The sequence below is a fragment of the Thermobia domestica genome, chromosome 17 (genome assembly GCF_964235325.1).
Source record: "Thermobia domestica chromosome 17, izTheDome1.hap1.1, whole genome shotgun sequence".
Lineage (NCBI taxonomy): Eukaryota > Metazoa > Arthropoda > Insecta > Zygentoma > Lepismatidae > Thermobia > Thermobia domestica.
The window spans coordinates 104,764,784-104,779,630 of NC_137470.1; positions in this window are offsets into that span (position 1 = coordinate 104,764,784).

Sequence of the window (14,847 nt, forward strand, 5' to 3'; positions counted from 1 at the left end):
AAGGCAGAATAATGCGTGAGCAAGTCGCCACACTACTCACTAAAAGAAACTGCGTGGTACACGAAGATTGGTAAAACGTTTAACTTTCCATATGGTTTCTCAGAGGTAACCAAAAAGAAAGTAAAAAAGACCTCTAATGAATCATAGATTAAACTGATGTACTAACACTACAATAAGTGCTTTACTAACCACATTTAGCCTTATTGGGGAAAAAGGCAGGTAGATTGTCTTCATATATTGTTTTGTTGTCCTTGTCATATAGACAAAACACAATGGCGTTAAAGTCACGTAGGTTTGTCTCTAATACATTGCGTATAGTAGATAAGGCTATCTTCACTGCTTGCCGCATATCAAAACCAAATGCACCCGTGCCAACACATGGAAAAGACAATGTGCGACAATTATTATCAATAGCTCGTTGTAGACAATTTAAGCAGCAACGTTTCAAAATGCGCTGTCGTTATTACTGTGTACACAAGTAAATATTACGTGAGTTGCTGGTAAATAAAACCCCGCAGAAATTTTTGCTTCTCCAGGTTTTAAAGAACCAATTTTATTACACATTTCAACCAATTGGTCACCAGCTGCTCTATGAATGACACCATCTACCTCAGAAAGAGGAGAGAGCGTTTCATTGGCAGCATTGACAACATTGTCATATTTTAATTTAACGATGTCCCCATGATAAATTTTAACTTTGTCATTAATCTCACCGTTGATACTATATAGTGGTCTTGCAATTCCAGGTTTATAGTCAACGGATAGAGTGACGGTAGCCCTGTCACATCAACAACATCCAAAAGCTGAATAGGTTCATGCAAAGGTGTAGTTAAAGTCAGTTGTTGCAGATGCAAGCTTAGGTCGTCCTCTACACCAAAATCCTGCTCATGGACATTCAAAACAACATCGGCGCGTTGCAAATCTTCTTCCTCTGGTGGTGGGTCGTCCGGAAAGTAAGGCTTAAGTCTGGTCACTATAATGGATTCAATCTTCTCTCTCTCCTTCGGCGTTTACTACTTGACGAAATAGGCGTTCCTATTATTCATACGAAAAATAACTCTAGGTCCAAATTACTGACCCGAGAAGTCTTTTGCATGGCCATGGCGTCTAGAAGGATCAAAAATACAATACGTTGGCCGATACTTGACTGCAGTGTGATGTTGGTTACAAGACTTCTCAGATATTCGGAAGCGATCAAATAATTTGTCCTGAGCTTTCTCGCGTACATCCTGTAATACAGCCAGCAGGTCCTAATTAGAAATATGCAAACATGGACCATTAATAATAGCTTGGTGCTCCAAATACGGTTCGAAACCAAAAAGCAAACGAAAGGACGAGAAAGAAGTTCAATGATTAATAGTAATATTGTGCGAAAAGGTGATGACAGGTACATGCTCGACCCAGCTACCCTGATTGGATGGATCTAGCTTCCGTTTTAAAAGAGCCTCAAGGTTTCTTACGGTCACTTCGACCAGGCCCGCGGTTTGCTATTGGTAAGGGTTGACAAACTTAATTTCCACCCCCAAAACACTGCACAGTTCTTGAAATAATGATGCCGTGAAGGCGGTGGAGCGAACCACCGGAACTTCCTTACAGAGTTCAAAGTTTAAAAACACATTTTGATAAAGAAAGTCGGCAAGTGTAGACGCAGACTGGTCACCCAAAGTAGCCGTCACGAAGTTTCGGGTGTTACAGTTGACAGCTATGGCTAGGTATTTGTGCCTCAATATATTAGCATCAGAGTATGGCCCAGATACATCCAACCCCACGCGATAGAAGGGGGACATAAGGCATCGTTTGGAGAATTTGGAGAATTCCTGGCGATTTCCCCAGTGGCTTTTTGAACTGCTGACAAATCTGGCATCTCCAACATCTGTCAGCCACATATTGCTTCATAAAGGGAAAATAAACAGTCTTCAACAGCATCTGGTACGTCTTCCCGTTCCCCGAATGCGAGGTTCCAAACGTAGATTCATGTGCAGACTGAAACACCTTGTCACGCAGTGATACTGGAATTACTGGCGTCCCAGATGGAAGCCGATGCTTACGATGTAAAATACCATCCTTCAGTTCATAACACAACGTTTTCCTCTAAATATCATAGTCCTATGACGTCCTCCCTTCCAAAAAGGCGATGATATCCATGAAGTAGGGGTCCCTCCGCTGTTCATCCTTCAATTTATCATCCAACCGCAAAAAGAACACACGAGGATCCTGGAGATTCTTTTCTTCGTCCACAATATCACCCATTTCGAAAAAGCGTGTCTACTAAAGTGTTAATTTTCGCGTGCACATGCGAGATGGTGTAATTGTACTGATCTAACTCTGCTAACTTGCGGGCGAACTTAGCTACATTCTTGGTTTGCCTTAGGTAGATCAAGGAGCGACAATCTGTTTTTAGGTAAAAATGACGGCCCAATAAAATATATTTAAAACGTCTTAACGTAAATATAATCGCAGAAAATTCCAGATCTAGTAGGTGATAACGTTTTTTGTGGGAACCAACTGCTCTATTATAAAAAAGGATAGGGACCAAGGGAGCATCCTCTTCAGCCAATTTAGGTTGCAAAATGGCCCCGCTCACCCGTGCATACTTTTGTCGCAGAAGACGTAGACATACCTATGTGGGTGAGAAAGCATTAATCTTGGGGCAGATGCTACCACCTCTTTCATTCTATCAAAAGCCTGCTGCTGGGCCGCACCCCATCTGAAAAGCACCTTCTTCTTGAGAAGCATCTGCAGGGATTCCGCGATAATTGAATAGTCTTCAATATAAGTTAGCACGAAGGAACACAACGCCAAAAAACTTTTCAACTGCTTCTGTGTTCTAGGCCTCTTGTAATTACGAATAGAATCCGTGATACGATCCGAGATGGAAATCCCATGCTTTGAAACTGTGTGTCCCAATAATTCCAATGAGAAATGCCCGAGTTTGGTATTCTCTGGTGATAACGTCAGCCCTCGGTCCCTCAATCTTTCAAACAACTTGCGGGTGGTCGCCAAAACTTTTTCCAATATATCTACATTCCACACAATATCTTCCAAATAATAATAGACAGAGTTATATACCTCTAAAGTCGGAAACACACTTAATTGTTTGCATACTTCCACAAAACATACAAACACCAAATTTTGCATACTTGTTTGTCATGGGATGTGAGTAATGGGAAAATTCCGATATCACGAAAAAGGCGACATTTTCCATGTAAATGAAGTGTCGAAATTTTTCGTCGTTTCGAAATGTTGGTTTTTAGAGTAGTTCCGCACAGCATAGAAACGTCATATTTTGTCAGTCAGTGAAGCTACAAACATAGTTTATGATAGAAAAAAGAGCATTAAAATTCGTTTTGGTTTGGCGGCGCAAATCGAGAAAATGTGAAATTTGTAATGGCTGTGTCTAGGACGTTGAAATTCCTCGGTGATGTTTACTCTCATGCGTAGTTTACGAATCCGCCCTTAAACTTGAAAAAAAATTATCATTTTCGGTGTAAGAAAGTTCTAGGAATGTAATAAGCGGGCGTCTAATTCTAGGCAACTTGTAGATATGGTGGAATCACGAAATTTCGTTTAAGTGTGTAGATTAGAGCGTAAGTTAGGGGAAAAATCCGACATGTTGGAAAAGACGCCATCTTCGATTCAAGATGGCGGTTCAAATGTTTGTAACCATGAAAATTATAAGTTGTTCTCACGGTAGGACAGTCATGTTTTGCTATACTCTTAAGGATGAATGCAGTTTCTGGGGGGTGGTGGGTTGTAATACTGCTACTTAGAGCTACTTTTAAGAGCGTCAAAAAATAAACTATATATTTTATTTATATATAAAATAAGAAAGTTTCGTCTTTTTGGGGGGGCCACCCCCCCGATCGCCTCCCCCTGGATTCGCCCCTGGTATGTTATGTTCGTGTGTAGTTTCGAGACGATACTGAAGTATTTAAATTCAAACCTATGTAGCTTTGGAAATGGTGCATCACCAGTGTGTCTTTCGAAAGCAATGTTCCGTGTGTGTGTGTGTGTGGGGGGGGGATTATTAGGACGGGTGCACTGCTGTTAATATTCTATTTGTTATTGTATTTTAAACGTATTATTTTGATCTCCTCCAGGGGCGCTCTGAGGAGGCTGTGTCCTTCAAAAATTGTCTGAAAGAAACATTGGGCATCATTTTCACGATATAGTTTCCATAGAAGACAACAATACATTTTGTCTCGCGACAACAGTTTCTGCTTCAAACCGGAAATGATTGCAAAATATCTCTCTCACCTTTTATGTCCCTCGTTAAGATACATGCGTATAGCAATTTTGAAGTCAATGCCACAACTGGAAAGTATAAAATAATAATTTTAAGGAAATACAGACACACACTCATACACACACACACACATTAATGAGCACCTCTTGAAAATTTTCTCGTCGGCAGCGTAGATAGTTATAATATATAAGATACGTGGAAAAGTGCCCCTTTCGATTTAATAGTTTGTGTGGCGGTTCCCGTTGGAATGAAATGCCGTGTATAATAGAGTCAAGCTTATTGGCAATCACCTATGCTATAAAAATAAATTTTCGAAAAAGAAAAAAATCAGAAAAGAATTTGATAAGGATCGAACGCAGGTCTTCTGTTCAGAAGTTTTACGTTTTGTATTATAAGAGGTATTATTTTGATGTGCTCCGAGAGGCACTCTTAAAGCTCCGGCGGTCTCCCCCACCCAATGAAATACAGGTCTGGAAGTAACACTGGGCATCACTTGTACGATATTGTGTCCCGCGATTAAAATGTATGTTCTTCAAACCAGAAATTAGCTGATATCCCCGAAACGATGCAAGAAATCAGAAAAATGATCGCACAAAATCTCCCCGTTTATTCTCGTAGTTGATCCTCGTATAACAAGTTTATCATGTATACCACACATCTAGCCTGCAAATAGGAAGTACGTTAGTATCGGAAAAAGTTTGGAAAATAGTCATAATAGATGCTGAAAAAAAAACGCCTTTTCGCTTTTGTGTGGTCGGCAGCGTAATTAGTTATAATATATGAGATAGTGGAAAAGTGTTTCTTTCGATTCAATAGTTTCTCTGGCGGGCAAGGTGCGAATGAAATGATGTGTATAATAGACTCAACCTTATTGACAATCAATATATGTTAACGAAATATAAGTTTGAAGAAAGAAAAAAAATAAGAAGAAATCGATGGGGATCGAACCCAGGTCTCGCCCGCAGTAGTCTGACATCTTTTCACTGGACTAGTGAACTGCTTAAAATTTTACATATTCAAGTTTCTACTTAACGCACAACGTAGATGAGGGGTCAGTATCTCATTGAATTATATACCTCTAAAGTCGGAAACACACTTAATTGTTTGCATACTTCCACAAAACATACAAACACCAAATTTTGCATACTTGTTTGTCATGGGATGTGAGTAATGGGAAAATTCCGATATCACGAAAAAGGCGACATTTTCCATGTAAATGAAGTGTCGAAATTTTTCGTCGTTTCGAAATGTTGGTTTTTAGAGTAGTTCCGCACAGCATAGAAACGTCATATTTTGTCAGTCAGTGAAGCTACAAACATAGTTTATGATAGAAAAAAGAGCATTAAAATTCGTTTTGGTTTGGCGGCGCAAATCGAGAAAATGTGAAATTTGTAATGGCTGTGTCTAGGACGTTGAAATTCCTCGGTGATGTTTACTCTCATGCGTAGTTTACGAATCCGCCCTTAAACTTGAAAAAAAATTATCATTTTCGGTGTAAGAAAGTTCTAGGAATGTAATAAGCGGGCGTCTAATTCTAGGCAACTTGTAGATATGGTGGAATCACGAAATTTCGTTTAAGTGTGTAGATTAGAGCGTAAGTTAGGGGAAAAATCCGACATGTTGGAAAAGTCGCCATCTTCGATTCAAGACGGCGGTTCAAATGTTTGTAACCATGAAAATTATAAGTTGTTCTCACGGTAGGACAGTCATGTTTTGCTATACTCTTAAGGATGAAATGCAGTTTCAATGAGGAAACAAATCATTGGAGAAGTCGCCATCTTGAATGCAAAGATGCCATGTTGTTGAATTTGCTTGATCTGCCTTGTTATGAGCTATGCTAATCATAATGGAACAAACTAGAATCAACATACGAGCTTAGCTCAGAGGTAACGATTGGGCTTTCTAAGTAGCAGGTCTGGGTTCTATTCCCGGCTAAACGGTTTTGTACTTTTTCTTATCTCCATTTCTTCGTTTTAGCAAAATACTTTCTGTTCGTATTGCGGGAACGAAATATTTTCATTATTACATACGTAGAGGGAAAAGGTATATTTATACAGCGACTTTTGAGATGGTCCCGAAACGAGGCAGTTTGTTCCAGGGGCGGATCCAGGACGGACTTCTGGGGGGGTGGTGGGTTGTAATACTGCTACTTAGAGCTAGTTTTAAGAGCGTCAAAAAATAAACTATATATTTTATTTATATATAAAATAAGAAAGTTTCGTCTTTTTGGGGGGCCACCCCCCCGATCGCCTCCCCCTGGATTCGCCCCTGGTATTTTATGTTCGTGTGTAGTTTCGAGACGATACTGAAGTATTTAAATTCAAACCTATGTAGCTTTGGAAATGGTGCATCACCAGTGTGTCTTTCGAAAGCAATGTTCCGTGTGTGTGTGGGGGGGGGATTATTAGGACGGGTGCACTGCTGTTAATATTCTATTTGTTATTGTATTTTAAACGTATTATTTTGATCTCCTCCAGGGGCGCTCTGAGGAGGCTGTGTCCTTCAAAAATTGTCTGAAAGAAACATTGGGCATCATTTTCACGATATAGTTTCCATAGAAGACAACAATACATTTTGTCTCGCGACAACAGTTTCTGCTTCAAACCGGAAATGATTGCAAAATATCTCTCTCACCTTTTATGTCCCTCGTTAAGATACATGCGTATAGCAATTTTGAAGTCAATGCCACAACTGGAAAGTATAAAATAATAATTTTAAGGAAATACAGACACACACTCATACACACACACACTAATGAGCACCTCTTGAAAATTTTCTCGTCGGCAGCGTAGATAGTTATAATATATAAGATACGTGGAAAAGTGCCCCTTTCGATTTAATAGTTTGTGTGGCGGTTCCCGTTGGAATGAAATGCCGTGTATAATAGAGTCAAGCTTATTGGCAATCACCTATGCTATAAAAATAAATTTTCGAAAAAGAAAAAAATCAGAAAAGAATTTGATAAGGATCGAACACAGGTCTTCTGTTCAGAAGTTTTACGTTTTGTATTATAAGAGGTATTATTTTGATGTGCTCCGAGAGGCACTCTTAAAGCTCCGGCGGTCTCCCCCCCAATGAAATACAGGTCTGGAAGTAACACTGGGCATCACTTGTACGATATTGTGTCCCGCGATTAAAATGTGTGTTCTTCAAACCAGAAATTAGCTGATATCCCCGAAACGATGCAAGAAATCGGAAAAATGATCGCACAAAATCTCCCCGTTTATTCTCGTAGTTGATCCTCGTATAACAAGTTTATCATGTATACCACACATCTAGCCTGCAAATAGGAAGTACGTTAGTATCGGAAAAAGTTTGGAAAATAGTCATAATAGATGCTGAAAAAAAAACGCCTTTTCGCTTTTGTGTGGTCGGCAGCGTAATTAGTTATAATATATGAGATAGTGGAAAAGTGTTTCTTTCGATTCAATAGTTTCTCTGGCGGGCAAGGTGCGAATGAAATGATGTGTATAATAGACTCAACCTTATTGACAATCAATATATGTTAACGAAATATAAGTTTGAAGAAAGAAAAAAATAAGAAGGAATCGATGGGGATCGAACCCAGGTCTCGCCCGCAGTAGTCTGACATCTTTCCACTTTTTTTTATTGCAACTTAATGTCAGTACAAGTCAATAAACAAACTAAGGAAGGTAATACAAATGGGCAGATACAAGAAAAGGTACATTATGCAGATAGAACACTAAAAAAAATTTGCAAACAACTTATTGCGCATAGCAAAAGGAATTTGGTTTAGCTGAGCATATAAAAACATAATATAGGTAGTATGAACAAGTTTCTGAGATTCTACGAACAAATATAAAACAGTGTGGCCAATCAACCAATTAACAGCTTGATATTTTGTTCTCGGAAAAACTAAAGTCGGGAAAAAGTATAAAGTCTATTGAAATAGCCGTGGGAGTAGTGCGGCACATGTGGGCCATATAGCGACAGAACTGAGGCCACACCACTGTTGCTTCACCACATTCCGTAAGACGATGTGCAATAGTGTCCTTTACATTGCAAGAAGCACAAAGGTCAGAGTCACTAAATCCAAGTGAATGTCGTCGGGATACAGTATCAACAATTTGTTGCACCACAATAAACCATACTGATCTTGCACGATAAGTTAAATAAGGAGCATGTAGAACACGCCAAATACGTTGCCAATTATGATGAGCATGCTGAGTAACAATGGTAGGAACAAGAGTACAAGGTTGTCGAAGTACCGAATACAGTCTTTTAACAGTGGGCACTTCGTCTAAATCATGATTTAACAATCGATAACAAATCTCATACAAAACCGGTTTCAGATATGTATATTGAGGCGGGAGGTGTCCAAGATAGAAAGGTGCTTTTAATGGAACACGGTGTAATAAGTTCATGAGAAACTGAGTGGTAGGATGATCAGGATGCTCGTGGAGTAAACGTAAACATCGTTGGAGAAATAGGGCTTGGGTCTGCAATTCGACATCTTTCAAATTTAATCCACCTTGTTGGAAATCGTTGCACAAGATTTGGTAGGAAACACGAAAAATCATAGGTTTCCACAAAAAATTACCCACAATTTTCTTAATTTTTGCAAGATGACAGTTAGAAAAAGGCAGGACTTGGGCAATGTAATATAATTGAGTTAATCCATACAAACGTACAAATTCTAAGCGAGATAAAAGGCTAAGGTTCCGAAATCGATGTTGGTCAAGAACATAAGTTAGCCGATTCACTGTAAGGCCAACATTATTAGTAATAATGTCCACCACACTGGAACTGAAAGTCACTCCCAAGATTTTAACTGACTGTTGTAACTGACCAATGGAAGTAGTAGTAATAGTGGTTGACTTACCCAGAGGCATAACGTACGTTTTATTAGGGTTAAGCGTGGCTCCGGATACTGATTCGTAGAGCCGTATGTGCTGTAGTAAAACGGCGAAGTCAGAGTGACCAGTCGTGAAACATGTTACATCGTCCATAAATGAGTAAACTCGCACAGAAGTATTACATATAGTGACACCATGAAGGGCATGTTGGACATTATATAGAAATGGCCCTAAACTATCCACTGGACTAGTGAACTGCTTAAAATTTTACATATTCAAGTTTCTACTTAACGCACAACGTAGATGAGGGGTCAGTATCTCATTGAATTATATACCTCTAAAGTCGGAAACACACTTAATTGTTTGCATACTTCCACAAAACATACAAACACCAAATTTTGCATACTTGTTTGTCATGGGATGTGAGTAATGGGAAAATTCCGATATCACGAAAACGGCGACATTTTCCATGTAAATGAAGTGTCGAAATTTTTCGTCGTTTCGAAATGTTGGTTTTTAGAGTAGTTCCGCACACCATAGAAACGTCATATTTTGTCAGTCAGTGAAGCTACAAACATAGTTTATGATAGAAAAAGAGCATTAAAATTCGTTTTGGTTTGGCGGCGCAAATCGAGAAAATGTGAAATTTGTAATGGCTGTGTCTAGGACGTTGAAATTCCTCGGTGATGTTTACTCTCATGCGTAGTTTACGAATCCGCCCTTAAACTTGAAAAAAAAAATAATCATTTTCGGTGTAAGAAAGTTCTAGGAATGTAATAAGGGGGCGTCTAATTCTAGGCAACTTGTAGATATGGTGGAATCACGAAATTTCGTTTAAGTGTGTAGATTAGAGCGTAAGTTAGGGGAAAAATCCGACATGTTGGAAAAGACGCCATCTTCGATTCAAGATGGCGGTTCAAATGTTTGTAACCATGAAAATTATAAGTTGTTCTCACGGTAGGACAGTCATGTTTTGCTATACTCTTAAGGATGAATGCAGTTTCTGGGGGGTGGTGGGTTGTAATACTGCTACTTAGAGCTACTTTTAAGAGCGTCAAAAAATAAACTATATATTTTATTTATATATAAAATAAGAAAGTTTCGTCTTTTTGGGGGGGCCACCCCCCCGATCGCCTCCCCCTGGATTCGCCCCTGGTATGTTATGTTCGTGTGTAGTTTCGAGACGATACTGAAGTATTTAAATTCAAACCTATGTAGCTTTGGAAATGGTGCATCACCAGTGTGTCTTTCGAAAGCAATGTTCCGTGTGTGTGTGTGGGGGGGGGATTATTAGGACGGGTGCACTGCTGTTAATATTCTATTTGTTATTGTATTTTAAACGTATTATTTTGATCTCCTCCAGGGGCGCTCTGAGGAGGCTGTGTCCTTCAAAAATTGTCTGAAAGAAACATTGGGCATCATTTTCACGATATAGTTTCCATAGAAGACAACAATACATTTTGTCTCGCGACAACAGTTTCTGCTTCAAACCGGAAATGATTGCAAAATATCTCTCTCACCTTTTATGTCCCTCGTTAAGATACATGCGTATAGCAATTTTGAAGTCAATGCCACAACTGGAAAGTATAAAATAATAATTTTAAGGAAATACAGACACACACTCATACACACACACACACTAATGAGCACCTCTTGAAAATTTTCTCGTCGGCAGCGTAGATAGTTATAATATATAAGATACGTGGAAAAGTGCCCCTTTCGATTTAATAGTTTGTGTGGCGGTTCCCGTTGGAATGAAATGCCGTGTATAATAGAGTCAAGCTTATTGGCAATCACCTATGCTATAAAAATAAATTTTCGAAAAAGAAAAAAATCAGAAAAGAATTTGATAAGGATCGAACGCAGGTCTTCTGTTCAGAAGTTTTACGTTTTGTATTATAAGAGGTATTATTTTGATGTGCTCCGAGAGGCACTCTTAAAGCTCCGGCGGTCTCCCCCCCCCAATGAAATACAGGTCTGGAAGTAACACTGGGCATCACTTGTACGATATTGTGTCCCGCGATTAAAATGTATGTTCTTCAAACCAGAAATTAGCTGATATCCCCGAAACGATGCAAGAAATCAGAAAAATGATCGCACAAAATCTCCCCGTTTATTCTCGTAGTTGATCCTCGTATAACAAGTTTATCATGTATACCACACATCTAGCCTGCAAATAGGAAGTACGTTAGTATCGGAAAAAGTTTGGAAAATAGTCATAATAGATGCTGAAAAAAAAACGCCTTTTCGCTTTTGTGTGGTCGGCAGCGTAATTAGTTATAATATATGAGATAGTGGAAAAGTGTTTCTTTCGATTCAATAGTTTCTCTGGCGGGCAAGGTGCGAATGAAATGATGTGTATAATAGACTCAACCTTATTGACAATCAATATATGTTAACGAAATATAAGTTTGAAGAAAGAAAAAAAAATAAGAAGAAATCGATGGGGATCGAACCCAGGTCTCGCCCGCAGTAGTCTGACATCTTTCCACTGGACTAGTGAACTGCTTAGAATTTTACATATTCAAGTTTCTACTTAACGCACAACGTAGATGAGGGGTCAGTATCTCATTGAATTACACCTCTAAAATCGGAGTACTGATGGCATTATATATGCGCTCTGTTAGAGCATATTTTTTTGGAATTCATGTTTTGTTAGCTGATTGTAATAAGAAATAAGTTTTTTTCAGTTATTAAGAAATGATTATCTACTAAATTCTGTCTTCGGTGAAAATATAAAAATAAATATGTCGGAAGACTGCAAATTTTTACCCACTTTTATGTAACAGATAGGACGTACCTTTGCTGCTGGTAATATGTTTTTGAAATTATCCCCAAGTACACCATTATAATACATTGTAATATATTACACGGCAAATGGTAGTATTTATGAAAATACTATATATAAATGTTTAAAAATCCTGCAACAAAATTTATATTGTAAGGTTTATCAAGTAGGAGATTGCAAGACATTCTCCACTATTATGTGACAAAAAATAAGTAGTGTTGTCTCTGATACGTATGTGCGCAAGGCGCGCATAATAAGCCATTTACATGATTGTCAGTGTACACGTAGGAATATAGTTCTTTTTAATAAATTGTATATTTGCTGCTCAAAGTGAAATTCAGGAAATAATACCCGTTGAAATGACGCATGTGTTGGTGATAAGTATATTCTTTAAAGAGAAGTAATTTCTCCAGAATTGTTATCCAGAAGTTGAGAAAGTTCATTGCAAAGCCATGACCGGGGGTCTGGGGGCGGAGCCCCCTGCGAGCAATAGCGAGTATTTCTCTAAGTCCTGAAACGTGAGTTTCATTAAATCACTTAACGCACGCGGGCTAGTGACCAGACCCATCGGTAAAACTTTCAAACAATACTGTTTCTCACCAGGAACAGAGAAATCAGTGATCAATTGGCTTCTCTGAGTAAGTTTAATTTGATAGAAACCGGAGGAGAGATCACAACTATTGATAAATCTGCAGCGTTGTAAGATGTCCTGCATGGCCGGGAGCGGAAATGTCGAGGCGATAACGTGAGTGTTCACCCCCTGTGGTCAACTATAAATCAATAAGAACCATTCTTCTTGCGCACTAATGTAATGGGGGAATTCCATCGAGATTGGCATGGCCGAATCGCGTCTTTTTCGAACAACAGCTCTATCTGGTCACTAACAGCATTCCGAAGATGGTACGGGATTGCATAAGACTTAATATTCAGAGGTTGCAGATCTTTAAGTTGGATATCATGCTTATAACCCTGACCCAGAGAAACACATCCGTAGATTCAGTAATCACATCGTAAACACGCTGTTTCTCGGACACGGAAAGCGCAGAATTCACGTCAACTCGAGTAGAGTCAAATTTAGGGTTCCCAGCTGTCTCAGGACCATCTATAAGCGTTACATTCATACATAGATAGTCGGCTTCCTTGTCCACTGCCTGCCCTAATATTTTATTTTCCCACAATAGATATCATCTACTGGTGGGGTTAGAAACCCATATAAAAGAATTGGCCTTGCCAACATAGCACTCTTGCTCTAAAAGGGTAACCACTACCCAGACAAAAGTTGTGGGTCGCAACCAATCCCTAGATCCAACTAAATCATAAAATTTCCGGACAGGTACACAAACTTTAGCAAGGAGGGAACCAAGTAGATGACGCTACCTTAAAAACAGGAGTGACAAGAGTAGCTAACTCTGTGGAAATCGTGTTAATGCTTTTAGAATATGGCAAAGTGGCGGGTGGAATTCTCCCAAATTTAGTGATTGTTAGCGTACAAATTTTTTGATCAATGTCTGCCTCGTGCGCGAGCAGAAAATCCTGGCACAAAAGAGGGGGTGGGGATAACTAGGAATCACCCTAAAAAGATGAAAAAATATCCCCGACACAAGCTGGAATCGAACCAAAACTGTTTTATTAACAGGTAACGTCTACCCCGTGGCCCCTCTCAAAACAATATTTGTAGGTAAAATTTTAACCTTACGTGGGAACATTTGGGCCGAGATACATGAAATCTGGGAACCACCATATGAAAGCATAGGACATTCTTTACCGTTCAGCCGTATTACAACGTGAGGGAGAGCTTTGTTAATATGCAGAGGGACTTTGCAGAGTCGATGGCCCTTTTTCATCAACAATTCCTATCAGTTTAAAGTACATAAACAGTGTGCGGCGAGATGGTTCTCCTTACCGCATTTATAACAAATAATAGGACGCCTATTCGATTGATTGTTATTACTATTACTACCATTATCCTGATTCCCTCGTGAAGGTGCTGAGCGTTGTTTTGACGCGGTTGAAAATTACGTCTACCACGATTACAATTGTTATTGCCATTACTGCGAAAATTATTACGTGAATTATTATTTCTGTTCCCAGACTGTCCTCGCAACGAGAGCTGGGTCAATTGCTTCTGTATAGCTGACAGTTGCTCTTTGAAGTCCTCAGTTGATGGCTACGAAGCTGAAGCATCATCGGGCAAACTCAGCGTGCAAACCTGAGGTTGCTAATTCTGTAAAACTGTATTGGTTGGATTTCGACATTATCCAGTGGATTAAGCTGAGCACCCGAATATGAAAGGAACAGATTTTGCTTCATAACTTCTCTATTGACTTTCTTTCTAATAAAACACGCGCCTTTTCCTCATCAAGTAAATCCTGTACTAATTGCTCAACCGTATCATATTTTCCTTTATAGCTACCTTCATATACTCAGGGATCAACCGTACCTGTTTCTGGACGGGAACATCCTTGTCATTCCTAAGGATCAAATTACGCTTTGCATATACATAAGAAAGAACAGATTAACTAAATGTCTGTTCTCTGCCCGTCATCTCGTGTTCCGTGACCTGCGCCAACAACACGTTATTGAATGCGTTCTTGAACTTATTCTTAAATTGGTCATACGTCATATCCAGTTAATCCGGCTGTTAGGAAACAGTATCGAACCAGTAAGACTCTGGTCCTTTTAAGAGAGACCATAAAATCCATTTCTTCTTGGCAGCTGGTCAGTTACTAACCTGAGCCAAAACTTCAAACTGTTCCTCGTATCGCGCCGCATCTTCACACATGCATCCATAAAAAGGTTCCGGACGAAGTATATGACTAAGTAAGCCCACATTATATTGAGTACCGCCCACTGCCATGTCAGAATTAGTCACTAAACTAGAGGATACCCAATATCAGAAAGGGACTGACTAAACTGTAAATTACGCTTAACACGGTCTAAACACTGTGGGATAAGATATATATTGCCAGGGGACGAAGACGCAATAGGTTCGAAAT